Genomic DNA, 14,086 nt, shown 5'->3' on the forward strand with positions numbered 1-14,086 from the left:
AGTATATTCTCCGGACCTACTAGCTCGATCTATTCGTTTCATTTAGTTGAACCATTTCACAAAGTCTGTATCTGATTCTTCCTAAAAATGCTATTTGTTCAGAAAAACATTCGCTGAGAGCATTTATGACCCTATCCCCATTTTCCCTCGTACATATTCTTTTTCGCAGGTGTATGCATTCTGTTTAGGATTCTGCCAGACCGCACAGTATGGCTGACGAAGAAGAGGTACTCATGGGCACAACATATGAATCCAAAGCACCAAATGCAAAGGGACCAACGGTAGGCCCGTCTACTAGCAAGAGAAAGAGATCTGAACCAAATGCAAATGAGCAAGTAGCAGATGCTCCGAAGAAAACGACAGGTGGCAGGCAACCTCTCAAAAATTTGACACGGTATATCTCTCATGATGACTACAACATAGTTCCTGGAGAAGATTGACTCAGAGAAAAAGGTGTGTGCAAAAGATTCGGTGTTACTGGCTACGGAAGTGGTTCAACTACAAAACGGTTCATCCTCGATATGCCTAGAACTTTGCCTTCCATCCCCCGTGGGGTGATTGTCGCAAAATTGGACTCATCAGGGAAGGTGAGTCCCAGGAAAGGCCTCAACCACCTCCAGAAGCTGCTGAGTCATCTCTCAAGACACCTGACTCATACCTCGAAGAAAAGGCCAAGCGCCTCAAAAATGCTGAAAAGAGAGCCAAGAAGGCTGAAGAGGAGCGGGCAAGAGAAGAAGAAAATCGTCGTCTCATCAAATCAAGCGTCAAAAAGAAAATGGCTGAAGGAAAAGCCAAACACTGTTCAAAAAACAAACGTGATCCAAAATCTACTGCTCTGAAGAAAAAGAGTGCACCGAGGAAAAGGCCTGCTAAACCAGTTGAGCCTAAAAGTGATTCTTCTGATCAAGATGATCCTTCGCTAACGAGAAAAGAAATTGACGCAACTCTCTCCGAACAAGTGAATGTCACTACATCCACTGTTGTGCCTGATCTTCAAGGAAGTGTTGTCCCAACTGCACCTCCGAAGAAGAATCCATTGAAGAGAAAGACCCCACCAACCACTGTCACAATGGTTGACAAAGTGAACACAACTCATCATCATGATGCAATTGATCTGCAGAATTTGGTAGTTGATGCCCTTGTCTGCTCTCCTAAGCTAGGAGAAAAGCTCCCGAAGCCAAAGGCGAAGCAAATTAAAGCCGCTTCTGCCAAGTAGATTGCTCGAAGAGCTGCGAATGTGAAAGAACAGGCTGCAAAATTTGCTCCCAAGTTGACTCATCCATTGGCCTCTATGCCTCCGTCTAAGCAAAATGTGGCATAGACTGCTCCTACTGTTGCACAACCTCAAGTTGATTCTGATGTGCCACATTATTTCAATCAAGTGTTCATTATGGAGCAACTTGATAGATTTGTGGAAAACATATTTGATGGAGAAGTGGCATCTTTGCCCATTCCCTCTGAAGTCATTACTCAAGCGTTTGATCTAGTACAAGACATGAGAAATGATTCAGTTGAGATGAATGACCTCACTTCCCAACTGAACGAGCTTGAGAATCGTATGAAAGCTACAAAATCTAAGTTTGTCATCAAGCAACTTGAAGAATTTTATGTGGATGTCAATAAGGCTTTGATTATCCTCCAGCACAGGTGATTGGGTTTTTACTCTGATCAAGATCAAATTGTTCGTAAGTTCTGCCTTCATCATCAAGCCAAAGTTACTGGTTACAATGATCTTGTCAAAGGACACATTGATCCGTTAAAGTAGCAGCAGCAGCAGCAGCAGCAGAAGAAGAAGAAGAAGAAGAAGAAGAAGAAGAAGAAGAAGAAGAAGAAGAAGAAGAAGAAGAAGACGCTGAAACACAAAAAGAAAATTCTCCTGGACGAGAAATTCCTTCACCAACCAGTGAACCAGTTGTCAATGCTTCTAGTTCGCCAAGGCCAACTGAAACAGTGTCTATGGCCTCCCCAGCACATGAAGAAAACTTTTTTTCGGCACCAAGTATCAGAAGAAGGTGAACCTCCTCGGTCTGAATGCCATGCCTATCCAGCTCATGTTAAACCAAATGAGTCAGTTCCTCCTCCTGCTCCCCAAATGACTCCTGAAGCAAATCACCAACAGTCCTCGGTGGCTGATAAAGATTCGGTGCCTAATTCAGCACCTGAACAATTTTCTAATCCTTCTCCTCTGAGAATCTCACTCAACACTGCACGAAGAACTTCAGTTGATGATCCTTCTTCAGCAATACCAGTTTCTACTCATCACTCAGACTTGGTCATTTATGGCGATGAAGTGATTTCCGTAGAAGTTGAACTCAAGTACCCATATCCTCGCCGGCAACTGTCGCTGTTTTCCATCGGCGTTGGCATCAAAGGACCACTTTTCAATTGGAACACTCATCCAACTTTCTTTCAAGAGAGTCCATACAACAAGCCACGCACTTCAGAATCTCCTCGATTTTGGACTCAGGAACATGCCATTTATTATTCTTGGATATTATATGACAGCCGCAAGATTTTACCTCATGAGTTCTCGGACTTTTCTGTGAGGAAAAACATCGGCTGCTTCAACAAAGTATTGCAATGCATCGAAGACTTTGGCCTCACGCATGTCTTTGCATATCAGCATCCATGGAACAGAGAGATCATCCTGCAATTTTATGCCACTCAATATATCTCTGGTGATGCATCTGATAGCACAAAATGGATCATAGAGTGCATGACTGAAGGGAAAATAATAAAATGCTCTGCAATAGACTTTGTTTCCCACTTTCATTTCCCTCGATTTGAACATGGCAAGACTGAGATTCAGGTTCATAACATTGGTGCGATCTCTGCTGAAGATTTCCGATGCACAATGGATGAAGATAAAATTCGTGATTACAATGGTCCTCCTCTGCCTAAGCACTTGACATTCAATAATCAGACATTATATCATATTCTCACTTATACACTCTGTCTGTTAGCTGGGATGAATACAGACAATGCTATCTTTGATGTTCTTCGGAACACCATCCATGCTATCTCTCAAGGGTTCATCTTCGATGTTGAAGACATGTTCCTACGCATACTGATGGATTCAGCTCAGCACACGAATACTATCAAGGTATTTGCGCCTTGGATTCAGAAAGTGGTTGACTATGCAATGAAAACCGAATATCTTGCAAAAGTTAGTCACAAGAGCTTCATTCCTCTAGTTCGTGATACGAGAAAAATCATGGAAAAATTTTCCTCAAGAAAAGTTCCAGTGTCAAGCTCTCCATATTATCACAACACTTTCAATGGACCTCGGCTACTTCAGCGTGATCGTCAACCGAACACACAACCTCCTTCCAATCTTGAAGTGAGTTTGCGCACTCAACAACTACTGCTAAAGCATTGGGTGAGGATTGCCAAGAGAAAGAGCACCTGGCTGCCGAACTAAATGCTATCCACAACCGCACAAAAGTTGTGCACATGACCGCAGCAGAAAACAAGAAGCGTCTCTAGAAATTGCTTTGGAAATTCTTCTCAAAGAAGCAATTGAGCCACTCTCATCTTAAAGAACTCTATGAGTATATTGACCAAGGGTTTTCAGCTGAAGATTTTCAAGACCGCATTACTCCGCCTTTGCCAGCTCGTGAACCAACTGAAGGAAATATGCCCTAGAGGCAATAATAAAGTTGTTATTTATATTTCCTTATATCATGATAAATGTTTATTATTCTTGCTAGAATTGTATTAACCGAAAACTTAGTGCATGTGTGAATAACTAGACAATACATATTGTCCCTAGTATGCCTCTACTTGACTAGCTCGTTAATCAAAGATGGTTATGTTTACCTAACCATAGACATGTGGTGTCATTTGATGAACAGGATCACATCATTAGGAGAATGATGTGATGGACAAGACCCATCTGTTAGCTTAGCATTATGATCGTTACAGTTTCATTGCTACTGCTTTCTTCATGACTTATACATGTTCTTCATACTATGAGATTATGCAACTCTCGAATACCGGAGGAACACCTTGTGTGCTATCAAACGTCACAACATAACTGGGTGATTATAAAGATGCTCTACATGTGTCTCCGAAGGTGTTTGTTGGGTTGCATAGATCGAGATTAGGATTTGGCACTCCGTGTAGCGCTGAGGTATCTCTAGGCCCTCTCCGTAATGCTCATCACTATAAGCCTTGCAAGCAATGTGACTAATGAGTTGGTTGCGGGATGAAGTATTACAGAACGAGTAAAGAGACTTGCCGGTAATGAGATTGAAATAGGTACGATGATACCGACGAGCGAATCTCGGGCAAGTAACATACCGAAGACAAAGGGAACAACGTATGTTGTTATGCGGTTTGATCGATAAAGATCTTCATAGAATATGTAGGAGCCAATATGAGCATCCAGGTTCCGCTATTGGTTATTGATCGGAGATGTGTCTCGATCATGTCTACATAGTTCTCGAACCTGTAGGGTCCGCACGCTTAACGTTTGATGACGATTTGTATTATGAGCTATGTGTTTTTGATGACCGAAGTTTGTTCGGAGTCCCGGATGAGATCACGAATGTGATGAGGAGTCTCGAAATGGTCGAGATATAAAGATTGATATATTGGAAGGTTATGTTCAGACACCGGAAAGGTTCTGGAGTTATTCAGACATTTTTCGGAGTATCGGGAGGTTATCGGAACCCCCCGGGGAAGTAGTGGGCCTTAATGGGCTTTAGTGGAAAGGAGAGGAAGGCTGCAGGGTGGCCGCCCCCCATGGCTGGTCCGAATTGGACTAGGAGGGGGCGGCGCCTCCCCCCCCCCTCTTTCCTTCTCCCTCTCCTACTCTTTCCCTCTCTCCCCTCTTGGAAAAGGAAGGGGACTCCAACTAGGATCCCCCTATAGGCGCGCCCCTCCTAGGCCACCGGCCTCCTCCCTCCCTCCTTTATATACGGGGGCAGGGGGCACCCCAAAGCATAACAACTCTTCTCTTAGCCGTGTGCGGTGCCCCCCTCCATAGTTTAACACCTCGGTCATATCGTCGTAGTGCTTAGGCGAAGCCCTGTGCCGGTAACATCATCAACACCGTCGCCATGCCACCGTGCTGATGGAACTCTCCCTCGACCCTCTACTGGATCAAGAGCCCGAGGGACGTCATCATGCTGAACGTGTGCTGAACACGAAGGTGCCGTATGTTTGGTACTTGAATCGGACGGATCATGAAGACATTCAACTACATCAACCGCGTTACTAAACGCTTCCGCTTTCGATCTACGAGGGTACGTGGACACTCTCCCGTCTCGTTGCTATGCATCTCCTAGATAGATCTTGTGTGATTGCAGGAATTTTTTTGAATTACTACGTTCCCAACAGTGGCATCCGAGCCAAGTCTATGCATAGATGTTATATGCATGAGTAGAACAAAATGAGTTGTGGGCGATAATGGTCATACTGCTTACCACCAACATCTTACTTTGATTCGGCAGTATTGTTGGATGAAGCGGCCCGGACCGACATTACATGACTGCGTTCATGAGACTGGTTCTACCGATGTGCTTTGCACATAGGTAGCTGGTGGGTGTCTATTTCTCCAACTTTAGTTGAATCGAGTTTGACTACAGCCGGTCCTTGTTGAAGGTTAAAACAACATACTTGACGAAAAATCGTTGTGGTTTTGATGCGAAGGTAAGAACGGTTCTTGCTAGAAGCCCGTAGCAGCCACGTAAAACTTGCAACAACAAAGTAGAGGACTTCTAACTTGTTTTTTCAGGGCTTGTTGTGATGTGATATAAATTGTTGTATGAGATGATCATGTTTTGTAACAGAGTTATCGGCAGCTGGCAGGAGCTATATGATTGTCGCTTTATTGTATGAAATGAAATCGCCATGTAATTGCTTTACTTTATCACCAGTAGCGATAGTCGTAGTAGCAATAGTTGGAGAGGCGACAACGATGCTACGATGGAGATCAAGGTGTCAAGCCAGTGATGATGGAGATCATGACGATGCTTCGGTGATGGAGATCATGAGCACACGATGATGATGGCCATATCATGTCACATATTTTGATTGCATGTGATGTGTATGTTTTATGCATCTTATTTTGCATAGTATGACGGTAGCATTATAAGATGATCCATTACTAAATTTTAAAGTATAAGTTTTCTCCCTGAGTATGCACCATTGCTACAGTTCATCGTGCCGAGACACCACGTGATGATCGGGTGTGATAAGCTCTACGTTCACATACAACGGGTGCAAGCCAGTTTTGCACGTGCAAAATACTCGGGTTAAACTTGACGAGCCTAGCATATGCAGATATGGCCTCGGAACACTGAGACCGAAAGGTCGAACGTGAATCATATAGTAGATATGATCAACATAGTGATGTTCACCATTGAAAACTACTCCATCTCACATGATGATTGGACATGGTTTAGTTGATTTGGATCACGTCATCATTTAGATGACTAGAGGGATGTCTATCTAAGTGGGAGTTCTTAAGTAATATGATTAATTGAACTTTAATTTATCATGAACTTAGTCCTGATAGTTTTTGCATGTCTATGTTGTTGTAGATCAATGGCCCGTGCTACCGTTCCCTTGAATTTTAATGCGTTCCTAGAGAAAGCTAAGTTGAAAGATGATGGTAGCAGTTACATGGACTGGGTCTGTAACTTGAGGATTATCCTCATTGCTGCATAAAAGAATTACGTCCTGGAAGCACCGCTAGGTGTAAGGCCTGCTGCAGATGCAACTGCGGACGTTATGAATGTCTGGCAGAGAAAAGTTGATGACTACTCGATAGTTCAGTGTGCCATGCTTTACGACTTAGAATCGGGACATCAAAGACGTTTTGAACGTCATGGAGCATATGAGATGTTCCAAGAGTTGAAGTTAATATTTCAAGCAAATGCCCGAGTTGAGAGATATGAAGTCTCCAACAAGTTCTGTAGCTGCAAAGTGGAGGAGAATAGTTCTGTCAGTGAACACATACTTAGAATGTCTGGGTACCATAACCACTTGACTCAGCTGGGAGTTAATCTTCCTGGTGATAGTGTCATTGACAGAGTTCTTTAATCATTGCCACTAAGCTATAAAGGCTTCATGATGAACTATAATATGCAAGGGATGACGAAAAATATTTCCGAGCTCTTCGCAATGCTAAAGGTTGCGGAGGTAGAAATCAAGAAGGAGCATCAAGTGTTGATGGTAAAAAAGACCACTAGTTTCAAGAAAAAGGGCAAAGGGAAGAAGGGTAACTTCAAGAATAATAGCAAGCAAGTTGCCACTCCCGAGAAGAAGCCCAAGTCTGGACCTAAGCCTGAAACTGAGTGCTTCTACTGCAAAGGTACTGGTCACTGGAAGCGTAACTGCCCCAAGTATTTGGCGGATACGAAGGATCGCAAAGTGAAAGGTATATTTGATATACATGTTATTGATGTGTACCTTACTAATGCTCGTAGTAGCACATGTGTATTTGATACTGGTTATGTTGCTCATATTTGCAACTCAAAACATGGGCTACGGATTAAACGAAGATTGGCTAAGGACGTGGTGATGATGCGCGTGGGAAATGGTTCCAAGGTCGATGTGATCGCCGTTGGCACACTACCTCTACATCTACCTTCGGGATTAGTTTTAGACCTGAATAATTGTTATTTGGGCCAGTGTTGAGCATGAACATTATATCTGGATCTTGCTTAATGCGAGACCGTTATTCATTTAAATCAGAGAATAATGGTTGTTCTATTTATATGAGTAATATCTTTTATGGTCATGCACCCTTGTTGAGTGGTCTATTTTTGTTGAATCTCAATCGTGGTGATACACATGTTCATAATATTGAAGCCAAAAGATGTGAAGTTGATAATGATAGTGCAACTTATTTGTGGCACTATCGTTTAGGTCATATTGGCGTAAAGCACATGAAGAAACTCCATGCTGATGGGCTTTTGGAATCACTTGATTATGAATCACTTGGTGTTTGCGAACCATGCCTCATGGGCAAGATGACAAAAACTCCGTTCTCCGGAACAATGGAACGAGCTACTGACTTATTGGAAATAATACATACAGATGTATGCGGACCAATGAATGTTGAGGCTCATGGCGGGTATCGTTATTTTCTTACCTTCACAGATGATTTGAGCAGATATGGGTATATCTACTTAATGAAGCATAAGTCTGAAACGTTTGAAAAGTTCAAAGAATTTGAGAGCGAAGTGGAAAATCATCGTAACAAGAAAATAAAGTTTCTATGATCTGATCGTGGAGGAGAATATTTGAGTTACGAGTTTGGTCTTCATTTGAAACAATGTGGAATAGTTTCGCAACTCACGCCACCTGGAAAACCACAGCGTAATGGCGTGTCTGAACATCATAACCGTACTTTATTAGATATGGTGCGATCTATGATGTCTCTTACTGATTTACTGCTATCATTTTGGGGTTATGCTTTAGAGACGACTGCATTCACTTTAAATAGGGCACCATCAAAATCCGTTGAGACGACGCCTTATGAACTGTGGTTTGGCAAGAAACCAAAGTTGTCGTTTCTTAAAGTTTGGGCTGTGATGCTTATGTGAAAAAGCTTCAACCTAATAAGCTCGAACCCAAATCGGAGAAGTGCATCTTCATAGGATACCCAAAGGAAACTGTTGGGTACACCTTCTATCACAGATCCGAAGGCAAGATATTCGTTGCACTACAAAAAAAGACACATCCGTGACATTTTGGGCCGAACGAATTTTTTCCTGTCATACTTATGACACTTCTATGATGATAATTGTGACAAAACCCGGTATCATCATAGATGTGGTGGGCTCCTACTTCTATGACAAAAAATCATGACAGAAAATGGGCTTTTCGTCCTGGGCGGGCCGGAGACGCAGCTACATGACATTCTTTGGGCCGTCCATGATGGGAAAAACCGTGGTAGAAGCGAGGGCGAGGAAAATATTGGGGTGTTCCCGGTTACGGTGGGTGGTCGGGCCGAGCGATGCATGGAGGTTTGCGCATTTCTCTCATACACGCAAGCGCGTAGGTGCGAGGCGTTGGGCTCTAACTGAACCCGAGCGAGGCGTTCGCCTACTGAACCCGAGCGATCCCACTGCAGGCTACGCGTTACTGAACCCGAGCGATCGATCGATGGATGTTAACTAAACCCGATCGAGCGATTCCTTTGCTACTGCTGCTAACTGAAGCTGATTGATGTTGCTTCTGGATGAATAGTGAGTGTTGTTGGGGGGTTTGGATGAACAGTTCCTGGTGGAGGGTGGATGAACAGGACCCCGTGGTGTTGCCGCTGGAGGAACAGGACCCCGATCAATCGAGCCGGTTGGGCGTGGATGAACAGGACCCCGTGGAGGCCTGGATGAATAGGACCCCGTGGAGGGAAGGTTGAACAGTAGCCGGTGGAGGGCTGGATGAATAGTAGCCCGTGGAGGGGTGGTTGAATAGGAGCTCGTGGAGAGGGGTGGTTGAATAGTAGCCGGTCGAGTAGCACGCGGTGGAGGCTGGATGAACAGGAGCCCGTGGATGAACAGTCGCAGGTGGAGGCTGGCGGAGGTCGATGGTGGATGAACAGTAGCTGTGGAGGCTGGAGGAGGTCGACGGTGGAGATGAATAGTATGCCGTGGAGTCCCGTTTTGCGGCACGCCATAGCCCTGCCGATGAACATGACCCCCGTTTCGACCATACCGCTCCAACACAAGTCTGTTTCCTCCGTTTTGCGGTACGCCACACCCCTCCCGATCAACAAGACCCCATTTCGACCGTAGGAGGTCCAACAGAAGTCCGTTTCCTCCATTTTCCGGTACGCCAGACCCCTCCCGATGAACAGGATCCGGTTTCGAACGTGGCTAATCGAACACAAGGCTGTTTCCTCTGTTCTGCGGTACGCCAGGCCTCATTTCCATCGGCTGTTCCGTCCAAGCCGGTTGGCTCCCACGTGTTCTGTTGCCTCCCGATTAACACGACGCATTCCGTTGCCTCCCCATGAACACGACGATGACGCAGTTTCTCCATTCCGACCCAGCCATGTACACGAGCCCTGGCCGTACGTATGTGCGAGTAGGCATTCGAGACCCCGCCTGTATGTACGTACGTGGCCGTATTTACTTTCTTGCACCCTGGCCGCTATACGTACGTGTACATGCTACGTGTGCGCCTCTACTACGACACGTGCACGCCTCTACTACGACACGTGCGTGCCTCTACATCGACCAGTATGTATGTACACGTTCGTGACCAGAATGACAATGCTACATACGCTTCGACTAGGTGGGTCCCGACTGCCAGGCACTTCCTTGCGTGCGAAGATGTAGCTGGTGGGTCCCAGCAGTCAGGGCGGCGAATCATTTTTTTGCCCGTAATATGGACGCACTTCCTTGCGTGCGAAGATGTAGCTGGTGGGTCCCAGCAGACAGGGGGCGAATCATTTTTTTGCCCGTAATATGGACGCACTTCCTTGCATGCGAATATGTAGCTGGTGGGTCCCAGTAGTCAGGGGGGACATTTTTTTCGCTAAATATGGTGGCCCGTCCGGTGGGTCCCTGCTGTCAGGTGGAGGAATAATTATTTTGTGCGTAATAAGGAGGTACTTCCTTGCGACCGTCATGGACCCAGCTGTCAGCCTCTCCATGTACAGTACTCTTCCGATGGAAGTCGATCCTTGACCACATTGACCATGCCGCGCCGAGAGCACCAGTTCGGTAGACGACGGCGAGGCCTAGGAAGGGGACGACGCTGAGCCGGTGAAGACGCGGAAGTGGAAGCCCACGCGGAGAGGAGTACGAGGGTTGACTAGTTCGGCTGCGGTGTGAGGCTTCCGATGACTATCGTTTGTTGACCACGTTGACCACACCATGCCAAGCGCACCAAGGCCAGTGGACGACGGAGAGGCCCCAGACTGGAACGACCTGGAGATGGGGAAGACGCGGTAATGGAATCACAGATGGAGAAGAGTGGGAAACTTGACTGGCTCGGGTACGCGGCAGCACTGCCACCCACGGGAGACAGGAGCAAGAACAGAGGTTGAAGAAGGAGCACGACTGTTGGATTAACATCCAACGGTCCAGCTGCTAGAATCATTTGTTGATTAAGTTGACAAAGCCCTACGTACACCTCTGCTTAGTAGGCCCACAAGTCAACTACCAAATCTGCCGGGTCCCAGCTGTCATCGGGAGGAATAGTTTTTTCCGCATAACAAGGAGGCACTTCCTTCTGTGCGAAGATACAGCCGGTGGGTCCAGCTGTCAGGGGGAGGAAACAACTTAATAAGGAGGAACTTTCCTTATGTGCGACCATGGACCTCGTGGGTCCCAGCCATCAGGCTCTCACGTACAGTCCTCTTTCAATGACTCTTGTTTGTTAACCACGCCGCACCGAGCACAGCGAAGCGGTGGATGACAGAGAGGCCCCAGACTAGAACGACCCGGAGATGGGGAAGACGCGGTAGTGGAGTCGCAGACGGAGAGGAGTGGGAAACTTGACTAGTTCAGGTGCGGGGTGGGCATACACTCGACAGAGAATAACAGGAGGTGCGGAGTGAAGGGATGGCCTGGTCGTCGGCGGGGTAGCGTTTCGCTGCGAGGTGCACAAAACAATGCCATTGGACGCCGGAGGCTGGAGCAGGCGGTCCCGGCAGCGCTGGGGGAAGAAGAAGAGAGATTGAAGAAAAATGTCGGTCGTTGGATGTAAATCCAATGCCTTGCTTAGGCTTCGACCTACTGGCCCACATGTCAGCCAGTCCATTTGTTTTTTAGTCCATTTGGTGGGCTGGGTGAAACAATGATGTAGCATCTATGTAGCCCGATTATATATATGGTAGAATTTAAAGCCCATTTGCATTTTTCTCGAAATCCGCGGACTTGCTGGGCTGGGTGAAAATATCATGTTGGGCTGGATGGAGAAATGTTATAAAAACATAAACACATGATTGCACGTCTATTACTGCATTGGTCAGTAAAATCTTTGCAAGCTTATGTACGCAATCACTAGGAGTTAACTTGCCAAGTTACATACAAACAATTATTATTATTATTTTGTAAGAACTTTCAATTTACGAAATAAAATATCATTTTAATTTGATGAGTTAATAAGACGTGGGGTAGTATTATTATTTAGGCTAGTCGTGGGACAATTGAGTTGGTTCTAGTGAAAAGTACTGAGAGAAAACTCAGTTTACATCGAAAAAGAAAGAGGAAAGAAAATTCAGATATAGGATTAATGAAAACAAAAAATAAAGGAAGTGGGAAGGTCTATAAAATGATTGGACGAACGATAGGTTTAACGGAACCTTATGTTTTTATAGCTCCTTGGTATCGTTGTCTTCTTTCATGTTGGCGTAGCAGGGGTTGATGATGGTCTCGGCGAGTCCTTCTCCTGTCCGTTGCCGATGATCTTGTATTGCTTCTGGATGTCGACAAGATTGTTGCACCAGATGGCCGAATCGTCGCGTTCTTCCTTCTCTCCACCGTACCGAAGGTGCAGTAGGCGTTGCCGATGAAACGGGCAAATGCTCCAGAACCTCCGATGGCCCTAAAGCAGTGGTAGACGAGAACCTCGTCTCGCACACATACCTGGGAGACCGTGATCCACTGGCCCTTGTCAGGAGATGAATGGATGGGCACAAGGTCTAGTCCTGCGACCTTGTGCTTTCTCGTCCTGTAGGTACTGCTTGAACTCGGCGAGGCAGAGCTTCACCGAGTCCGGATCGTTGGTGTACATCATATTCAACTTGGTGCCACCATGGGACTGAACGAAGAACTCAAAGGTGAACTCCTTGCTGAAGTCCATATCCAGCAGGCTCACCCCTCGGATCGCCATTGGAGTCTCTTCAAGTGAACGAGTGAGTAGGCGGCAGCAGCAGTTCGTTTTTCAGCTCTTGGGGAACTAGATTCAACAGTAAACTGAGTGTGTATAGGCGACAACAGTTACTACCCCTCCTTTGCCAGCTGCACGCCCGGCAGAATATGCACCCTCGGCGCATTCAAACGCCTCCATTAAGAAACCTATTCCAGCCACACACGTCGGTTCACGAGTGGGTCTGTATTGGTATTGTAATAACAAGTGTTAGTGGTCACTTTACTTAAATTTAATTAGCTTTAATTAAAATGTATTCTTAAAACAAGCAATGCATTGGCTCGTTCTATCGGTACCACAGGATCAACATGCACAACAATTAGAATTATTATTCTAAGGACGCACATGATCAACACATTTGCCGCACTTTCACACAGAAAGTACTACCAAGTTTGAACACTTTGTTATGCTTGCTATCCTCTGCATCATCATGTCGTGTTTCCCAGCTTGCAAGATTCAGAACCAACAAATAAGCTTCAAGTAATAAGTACAACAAAGATGCCTACACATCTCATTGATTCCTAGCTTCCAAGATTCAGAACCAACAAATAAGTTTCAAATAATAAGTACAACAAATATGCCTACACATCTCATTGATTCCCAGCTTGCAAGATTCAGAACAACCCATTAGAGCCTTTTGATAAAGTGAATATCGGGATTAAATCCATCTTGGCTCGCCGTGTCATACAATCCAAGAACTTGGCGAATGCTCTTGACCATCACAACATCTTTAGTAGAGTATTCCTATTTGCACAGATAAGAAAGAGCATGATTACTACAATAGTGGCACTAGTTGAAGCAACCGGTGTGAGGGGCCCTATACCGTCATGACTCAAAAATGGTGAACCTGCAACTCCACTCGGATGAGGTCAACCTGCAGATCCATGATTCAATTCATGCGCCTTTTTCTGTAGTTCACCTGAAATGAAGCAAAGATTGCATCATTCGGCTAGCAAGAAGTACTTGCTCTCGTGAGCTGGCAGGTTCTTCTTTAGTAGTTGCACTAAAATTTAGCAACATTGAGGTTGGCTGTCCTGCTCATGTAAGGTGCAACTATAATTTGCTTATCCTTTTGTGCAGTTCCACTAAAATAAAGTGCCATTTGGTGACAGTGACGACTCATCTTGCAAAAGCTAATAAAATGTTGCATGAGATTACAAGCAGAATTTGATGGAGATTTTGGAAACTCCAATCACCATTTTGTGCAGTTCCACCAAAATTGAGAGATGTTTCCCACGTGACATTTTAG

This window comes from Triticum dicoccoides, chromosome 2B, assembly GCF_002162155.2.
Source record: "Triticum dicoccoides isolate Atlit2015 ecotype Zavitan chromosome 2B, WEW_v2.0, whole genome shotgun sequence".
In the NCBI taxonomy this organism is placed as follows: Eukaryota; Viridiplantae; Streptophyta; class Magnoliopsida; order Poales; family Poaceae; genus Triticum; species Triticum dicoccoides.